Below are 10162 nucleotides of genomic sequence, written 5' to 3'. Positions count from 1 at the left end.
ATTATAGTTTTTGTTTAATTTACACTGTTTAATAAGTGCATATTGAATTGATGACTACTACTACAGCTGTTACTACTAATACCACTACAGATTTTAGTACTGCTAGTACTATTGCTAGTACTACTGTTATTACTACTTCTACTGCTACTATTACTACCGCTGCTTTTACTACTGCTACTATTACTACTAGTACTATTATAGTTTTTGTTAAATTTACACTGCTTAATAAATACATATTGAATTGACGACAGTTTTACTACTGCTATCAATACTGTTTTCACTACAGCTACTACTACTGCTGCTTTTGTTAGTACCACTGCTATAGCAATTGCTACTAGTATTACTCCTACTACCACTGCCATTACTGTTACTACTACTGCTACTACTGATACAACTGATACTACTTTATCTTGTCTGGCTTCCAAATTATATATGTTCACATATCTTTTTCCTAGGTATTAGCGGACCTGCTTTAATAACTATTGCAGATACCAAATTAAATGTATGCTATCATCATTAAAACCTGATATTGTTCTCTCATACATAACGTTGTGGAATTTCGTAGAATGCACATGGCGATAGAGCGTCCACATCAATCTACTAACACGCAGCAGCAGTAGTAGTAGTAACTGCAGGAATCCTAATGTGAAAGTATGAAATTTCGGCGTGCGAAATGTGATGTATATGTAATCCGTGTCCCGACAACCGCGAGCAGAAATTTATGGGATCCGGACTGCAATAAATATTTGGTTTATACAATTTTTACATATGTATGAACGAACGAACGAGCGGTGCGGCCGAATGTTTCCCAATAAAATGTCTGTTATTGAAATTTTTCAACATTTCAATACGGAATTTATACTGGAAACCGCAAGAGATGCCATCTCTTTCATCCGCCGTCCGTTATTTATTTACACACTTCGCGCGGCATTTTCGAAAATAAATCTCGCTTATTGATGCGCGTGATTCACAGGCCGCGACGATGATCTAATTATGGAAAAATGCATAATCGCCATCATCGTCCGAGACGAAAAGACAATAAATTTGCCGCATCACCGAGAGCACACGGACAAACTTCAATAAATCCAACTAATCTAAACGAAAAAATAATGCATAGTTACATAAACTGTCCGTGTATGCGATATAATAGCATTACTTTGCAATTGAAAATAATAGGATTAAACTGACATTTTTTTTTCTTTAGCTCACAGCAAAAAGTATTTGCATGTGAATGCGTTTACCTTCCAAACAATTTTAAATTCAAATTGGCATTATGCAAACAAAGTGAAGCAGCAGCAACAACAAAAAAGAAGTGTTACTTAGAAGGAATAGTAACAGGGCCTTGACCAAACTCGGAAATGAAATAAATACAAACACAAAAGAATATTTTAAACACCTTTAAACGTCGATCTTATGCAAAGCATTTCGACTAAATCCGAGATAATCTCATAACAAAAATATTACTCATGCCTCACTTTTTTTTGTCATTTACAATTAAGCATTTATTTTTCTGTATTTATCAGATCGGTTTTCCTTCTTTTGTTGTATCAATCCGTGCGATTTACGGATTTATCGTGTGGCGGCGACTGCACTGTTTAAGTTTAGTCTGACTCGTCAATCACGAGCGAATCAATCTCATCTAGAAAGTATGTGTAAACATCGCGATCCTCGTCCTTTTGGTGAACGTGAAAAAATGTATACGCGCCGGCTTTCAACATTACATTTCCACTGATGCATACCACTTTTTTTCTTTTTTTTATTTCCATCCACCGTTTACACTATACTTTAAGAGCCACTTTTTTCTATCCTCACCTCATTCTTAACAAATTACACATTTTCTTTTAACATCAAATCTCAAAATTATCTATTGCTTAACATCGCATAATTGCACATCTTGTTTATGTAGAATCTATTGTAATTTTTCAATTTATCTTTTATTTTCGTCTATTTTTAGACATCAAGTAATTATGAAAACTTAAATGTAGTACACATTAAACATAGTATATAAAATGTACTAAAAATCAACAATTTCTTACTAATTACTAATCATAAATAAACAAAACTAATATTGAAAATTTAATAAAATTTTGATTTTTTCTTTTAAATTTTCCAAATTTCTTCATTACGCAATAATTACCTTTAATTGGAAGTGGAATTCGGTTTGATCCGTAAGTTATTACTCACATAAATCTATGTTTGCCATCAATTCACCTTATTTGTTGTAATCTCTGATTTGCATATTAGTAAGATTCCTTCCTTAATTGCCAATTATAGTTTTTGTTAAAATTACATTAGCTTAATAAGTGCATATTGAATTGATGACTTGTAGTAGTAGCTTTTACTAATAATACCACCACAGCTTTTAGTACTGTCTACTACTACTGTTAGTACTACTGCTACTACTGCTTTTACTACTGTTACTACTAGTACTATTACTATTATAGTTTTTGTTAAATTTACACTGCTTAATAAATACATATTGAATTGACGACAGTTTTACTACTGTTACTAACACTGCTACTACTACTACTACTGCTGCTTCTGTTACTACCACTGCAACTACCAATGTTACTGCTACTGCTACTGTTACTACTAGTACTATTAAAGTTTTTGGTAAATTTACACTGCTTAATAAATGAATATTGAATTGATGACTACTACTATTAATACCACTACTGCTTTTAGTACTGTCTACTACAACTGTTAGTACTAATACTAGTACTACTATTACTACCACTGCTTAATAAGTACATATTGATTTGACGTCACCTTTACTACTGCTACTAACACAGCTACTACTATTGGTGCTGCTTCTGTTTCTACCACTGCAATTATCAATGTTACTGCTACTGTTACTATTAGTACTATTATAGTTTTTGGTAAATTTACACTGCTTAATAAGTGAATATTGAATTGATGACTACTACTAATAATACCACTACAGCTTTTAGCACTGTCTACTACTACTGTTAGTACTAATACTAGTACTTCTATTAATATCACAGCTTAATAAGTACATATTGATTTCACGACACCTTTACTACTGCTACTAACACAGCTACTACTACTACTACTGCTTCTTCTGTTACTGCCACTGCATCTACTAATGTTACTGATAATATTACTACTAATACTATTATAGCTTTTGTTAAATGCTTTTACTATCTGTATCTTTTATTTTCGTCTATTTTAAACAAGATTAGCAAATCTTTTTACAAACATATTTAGACATCAAATAATGATGAAAATTTAAGTAACTATAATACACATTATACATAGTATAATAGTATATAAAATGCACAAAAAATCAACAGTTTTTAATATATACTAATTATAAATAAACAAAACTAATATTGAAAATTTAATAAAATTTTGTTTGTTTGTTTTTTTTTAATTTTCCAAATTTTTCTTTTTAATTCCTAGATTGTTTTAATAATTACACGTACAATAATAATTATTATTAATCGAAATTAAATTCAGTCCATTCATAAATCTAAGTTGAATGGAAAAATAGATTTTCCAATACAAGAATAATGGATTTCGATTATCTGCAGACTTTATTCGAAATGAATTTGTTGTTTTCAAAACCATATATATATTATTAACCATGGAAACGAATCGTTTCAGCCCCTACTTTGATTTCCAAATTCCACGTAATCGCACTGAATTCTCTCCACCACCAACAACCAACAACAAAAAAAACAATCATGAAATAATACCTCCATTATATTCTGTTTTTGAAATCTGGATTAATATTACTAACAATACCCACTCACATCCACGTATAATAAATATCCCAATTTTATTGTGTATTTTTTGTATATAAACATTCGCATAAAAATCTAGAATTTTTAAGTTTCTCATTTTAACAATTATGACCAAAAAAACAATTCACATAGAAAATTTTAAATTCGAATTAAACGTTAAAAGCATTATGTGAAAAAAATCTTGGTTTATTATAAAATAATTATAATGTATTAAGTACATTTAGTGTTAGTTTACTGTTAATATTGATGATCAAACAAGATTTTCTTATGTTTTTTTGTATATAGATTAGAATGCATCATTTGTATTAGAAGCAATGACTAAGACTGTTTTGATCTTGAATAGGAATAATTAATCAACTGAAAATTGAATAATTTAATTATGATGTAATGAAAAAAGAAACTGATGCAATATTGAAATTGTATTAATTCGTTTTTAAATCATTCAATTTTCCAATATAAAAATTATTATGTAAGAAATTGGATTAAGTTAACAATAAGTTGTTAACTGCAGCATGGCTCTATCCACGATTTTGTGGCCGCCGGTTCGAATCCTGGTCAAGCCAGGCCCTTTGTGAGCCCTCTCAGTGCTTGCAGCAATAGGGCCATCGTTCATTACAGATGGACAGGTAAATGAACGAGGACAAAGTCGATGGACAAAGACAGTGTTAAGTATAGCAGCAGAGCATGAATATACTGAAGATAACCAATAAGACGGCAGCCAAACAAGAAATTACAGAAATTGGGAAGTTTACCAAAAGGAATTAAATATATATAAAAACATAATAAACATAGTAAAGATTGTGCTATAAGACTAACACAAACATTTTGATCTTATTGAAAATAAATTGTCTTTTACTTTGTAAAAATGAACTTGAATAATAGTTATAAATGAATTTTGCTTATTGCATTCTGCGACGAATTTATGTGCTCCAGTTTTGGCGTTCCCTTCGACTGAACTAGTTGAACTGGCGTTTCGTGTGGGCAAATTCTGTAGGTAAACTGTAGAGGCAGAGGAAAATTTATGTCATCTGGATGGAATCAAAACGGGAATGGCTCGTGGATGGATGATGGTCTAAATTTAGATGTTTTTTTTTGGAATCCTGCTTCATATATATATAAATAGTCCGAGTTCGTTAGTGCAGGATCTGATAAGTCCGGCGCGAGGATGGATAGGACAACGGCACTATAAATCCTTGCTTTGACGTCGATCGGAATGAATGATCCGATTTCAACAAACTTATAGAATACAACAAATATAAAGTTTAAGGAAATGAAAATAATTAAAAAATATTGAAAAAAAAATACAACTATTTTAGTTTACACCTGTTCGAATTTGTGCGGCAGGGAGTGCCTGTCCACATCCTGACCTTCTATTCACTCGAAATGTTGACTCCGTTTTGCCGCTGCGCTCGAAAGTTCAATGTTAAGGTTTTTCGCCGAAAGTCTTCATCAAATCGAATAGGAAGTTACATGATTATGGTCGCGAATCGTGAATCACCCGCATACTCTCCCATTGGTCGTAATCGCTGCGTATTACGTAAAAAAAAAGTAAAAACCAGGGGATTTATTTATGGCGTCTAGTTTAATCTCACTCCCTCCCAAACCGAATCCGCGTCTCTAAGCCAATCTAATCCAGATCGCGCCGTCCATAAATTACACACTCGACTAATCCCACAATAATAATTGCTAATAGTTGATAATAATATTCAGAGCGAGAAATGGCCGAGAAAAGTTTGCGGCCTCACCTTCTTTTCAACGAAGATTAAAATTGACGATTCGCTCTTTTCAACGTGATTTCAATTTACAGGGGAAGAAATAAATACATAAATGAAATAAATAAATCAAAAAAAAAAGTTAACACACACAATTCCATTGGAGGAAACGTAATTGGAACTCTCTTTCTCCTTGTGAGTGTGTGTGTGGTTGAGCGTTGAAATGAGTTATTGCGATCACGTTGCGGGTGCAGCCCTAATAATCGATAAAAATAACCGAACTAATTACGCGAAAGTCCAATGAAACAAAAACAAAAGTAAACTGAGGGGGAAAATAACAAGTCGAAATGACTTATTTGCATCGCTCCACCTCCGACGCTTCTTCTTTTGTTCACCTTTTGTTTGTAACTTCTTTTTTTTTTTAATATTGCTACTCTCTCCTCTCTGAATCCACATGCTCAGACATGAATTAGATGAGTCCGGCGTTTCGATTTCATGGTTGGTCGGGTTCGAAGGTGGTCCAGAGTTCTTCTTCTCGCGTGATTCATGCGGAACCTCTCTCTCTCTCTCGTTCCATCTCTCTTTATCCCGTCCTCTCTCTCTCTGTTCACTTCGACGGGTCATAGGTCACGCGGGTCGGGGGGATCACAGGAGGCGCGGGCTTTTGACTCACACTTTCTGGGTGGTTGTCGTGATGGTGGTGGAGGAGGAGGGGACACCTCCCGTGGCCCCTCCGTCATCTGCCTCACCTTATGCACGAAGCCACCTTTTCCCAAAGATTTATGGCCATTTCGAACTTTCGCACAGTTATTATTCAAAGCAACACCGTTCAACCAGTAACTAATAACAACACTTACTTTATATTACTTTGTTTTGTTTGTTTGTTTTTTTTGTTTTCATTCCGCCAAATATTAATTTATAACTTTTGGAAAAAGAAATCAATGATTTATAGCTACAAATTACACATCTCTCAATAAATCATACATCTATCAAACACTCTTCAATTAAAATTTATTTACAACAGTTTCAGACACAAATTAATTTACCTTTTTTTTGTTCTACCAAAATATTAAATTACAACTTTTGGATAAGAAAATCAATGATTTATACGAATAAATTACATATCTCGATGCATCTTTCAAAAATTATTTACTGTTGTTATTTTAATGAATTATCTTTCTTCAAAAATTAACTCAATTAGTCGACATTACTTAAGTTAATTAGCCTACATTACTAATCCTATGGAATAATACAGTAATACTTAAATGATAACAAGAATATTATGTAATGTTTTTTTTTTACAATATTTATTTCATATTAAGCAGAGTCGAACCGAAATTAGTTTACGGTTACGTTCCAAGTATATATTTATCGCAATTTTTCGTTCCGGTTACAGTTCCGGTTTGTAACTTCTTAATCGGTTTACCTAATCCTAATTCGGTTCAGATGCGGTTCGACTCTCTGATCTTAAGTCTAGTCTAAACTTATAAAATTATAATTTTAATAGTTAAATTTTATATGAAGCCTTTTTACTTGATTATTTATATAAATAAGATGAATGAAAAAAAGCAAATTAAAGTTTATACATACTTATAAATAATTGAGCAATTTTGATTTTTTTTAACTGTTTTAAAAGATTTACCTATAATATTCCAATTATATTTATCGTTCCAGATTCGGTTTCGGTTCGTCTAAATATTTCGGTTCAGTTCCGGTTCGGTTCCAGTTAAAATTAAAATTTAAAATCGAGTCCAATATCAAATTTTGATTTAATTTTATTTACCAAATTCCCTATTGTTATCAATTATAAAATTGAAAATCCAAAAGAAATAAAAATTAATTAGTGATTAGTTCAACACATTAATTTTGTAATGTTTCTTCAGTCATGTTTACAGTAATATCCTTTTTAATCACTTTCATTTGAGTTACTTTTAATGTTAGTTGTGCAAAACTTGTGCTTGTCCTTTATTGGTGGTGATTGAAAGCAATTATGAATTAATTGCAATTTTTCTGGTTTCGGTTTTTCAATTGAGCAATTTTTCGTTCCGGTTACAGTTACGGTTCAGTTAGAAATTCCGGTTTTCGGTTCGGACGCTTTTTGACTCTCTGATCTTAAGTCTAGTCTAACTTATAAAATTATAATTTTAATAGTTAGTTTTTTTTATATGAAGCATTTTTACTTGTAATTATAAATACTTATAAATAATTGAGTAATTTTGATTTTTTTTACTGTTTTAAAAGATTTACTTATAATATTCCAATTATTAACGTTTATAATAAATACGTGTAAACTTCATTTGTATTGGCTCTATTTATTATCTAACATAATAAAATAATTTTCGCAATATTTACGTGTTAACTTTTATACTAATAAATTGAATAAGTAAATTATTATTATTGACTTATTCACAACGAGAATTCATAAAACAAATTAAATTCCATTTGATCGTGTTCGAACGACACAAATGTTAACAATAACAATTTGCATTCAGAGTTGTGATTGGATTCATGCATATTTCATATGTTTGCACTTGTAGTAAGAACAAGTAGAAGAAATAAAATTTTATAAAAAAACTGTGAAGAAGGTGTAAGAAACAACCAAATAATTTAGCATTGAATCGATTCTTCATCTCGTGCATAAACTGCATGCATAATATTCGCACGAAGCAACTGGGTTTATCGTCCTCCGTACATGTAATAATGCATGATCTTAGTTTCATCAACAACGACATCATCTTAGTTAAGTGTGTGTGTGTACTTGAGTTTAAGCCGTTTCGCGAAACTTTTTATTAGAAGGTTTTTTTTGTTGTTATTTGTGTTTATATTTTACATGTAAACATTTTAACGGACTTTTCCAGACTTTAACGGCTCCTCGCACCATACACGTAATATTTATTTCCTTGCTCAGTTTCTTAATTAAACATCCTGAAATATTTACACATAAACATAATAAAAATCTATATATGTTAGTTAATATTAGATACTATCTTTTCTTAGTTTTATTCTTTGTTTTTTCTTAAAAAAATAATTAATTTTAATTTAATTCAATTTATAAATGAGAAAAAATAAATTTCGTTTTCAAAATGATTTAATACAGTTATTAGACCCAATATTTTATTGATTTTTTTTAAATAGAAATAGTAATTATATATACAAAAATATTAATATTAAAGAGTAATTAAATCAATTAATAAAGTTGTGAAATTTAATTTCTTAAATTTCCTCATGGGAATATAATGAAAAACATTACAAATTTCGTAATAGTCTTATTGAAAAAGTCATAGTTTCATGTTTATTTTGTATATACTATATTCTATTTGAAATGTGTGATTATTGTGTAATTGAATTAATTAATATCCGCTAATGATGTTATAAAAACCATTATGTGGACTTTTTTATGTTTTCTGCAACAATTGCTGAATTTGGGCGACTATAAAATCAGCAAAGAACGTCTCTATCATTTGTCTCAACGGAGAAGAGTCCCCATAACATTTATCAAACGATTCCTTGCTTAAACGTTATTTTTTTCGCAACAAAAATCAATGTTTTATCAACACTCGAAATTCAGATTTTTCCATTGTTTTGAAAATTACAAAAGTAGAATCACAAAAACCACTATAATTTATGAACTAATTGTCAGATTGCCATGAAATTTTGACAGGCGTCGTCTTAAGGTTGGTACTTCCTAAAAATCATACGGATTTATCGATAGAGGCGCTATCTATATGTCATCCTACAAACTTATTCAGTGAGGTGTCATGGAAATAATTTTAATTATTACAATGAAAAAGTCATAAAATTTAACGAAACTGCAATGTTTGAGTAATGTGAATTTATAAATAAAAATAACGAAGTGTTTCTTTGCGATTTTTATAAAAGTTTATTTGTTAAGTTAAAAATAATTAAAAGAAAATCGTCATGAAATTATTAAAAAAATAAAATGAAATCATGTTATAGATCTTGTATGTATGCAAATACATAGTTAATTGGTCAACTTTTATTATTAATCACATAAAAAAAAGAATTAATAAAGAAACAAAGAAACATATGTGTTTTTATTAAAAATAAAATAATTGAATACGAATTAAACAAGAAAAAAACTGTAGTGAATCTTCAATGTTTAGATTTAATAATAAAAATAATTGTTTCTATGCGATTTTATGAAGTTTTATTTATTAAGTTAATAGTAGATGTTAATCATTTTATCGAGAGTTTATTTGTAAAAAGAAATAATGAAATCATGTTATAGATCTTGTATGTATGCAAATACATACTTAATTGGTCAACTTTTGTTATTAATCACAAAAAAAAGAATTTATACAGAAACACAGAAACATGTGTGTTTTTATTAAAAATATAATAATTGAAAACCAATTAAACAAGAAAAAAACTGTAGTGAATCTTCAATGTTTAGATTTAATAATAAAAATAATTGTTTCTATGCGATTTTCTGAAGTTTTATTTATTAAGTTAATAGTAGATATTAATCATTTTATCGAGAGTTTATTTGTAAAAATAATTAATGAAATCATGTTATAGTATGCAAATATATACTTAATTGGTCAACTTTTGTTATTAATCACATAAAAAAATAATTAATACAGAAACACAGAAACATGTGTGTTTTTATTAAAAATATAATAATTGAAAACCAAATAAACAAGAAAAATCTGTGGTGAATCA

This window comes from Nicrophorus vespilloides, unplaced genomic scaffold (genome assembly GCF_001412225.1).
Source record: "Nicrophorus vespilloides isolate i.1.1-1 unplaced genomic scaffold, Nicve_v1.0, whole genome shotgun sequence".
NCBI lineage: Eukaryota > Metazoa > Arthropoda > Insecta > Coleoptera > Silphidae > Nicrophorus > Nicrophorus vespilloides.
This window is presented reverse-complemented; position numbering follows the sequence as displayed.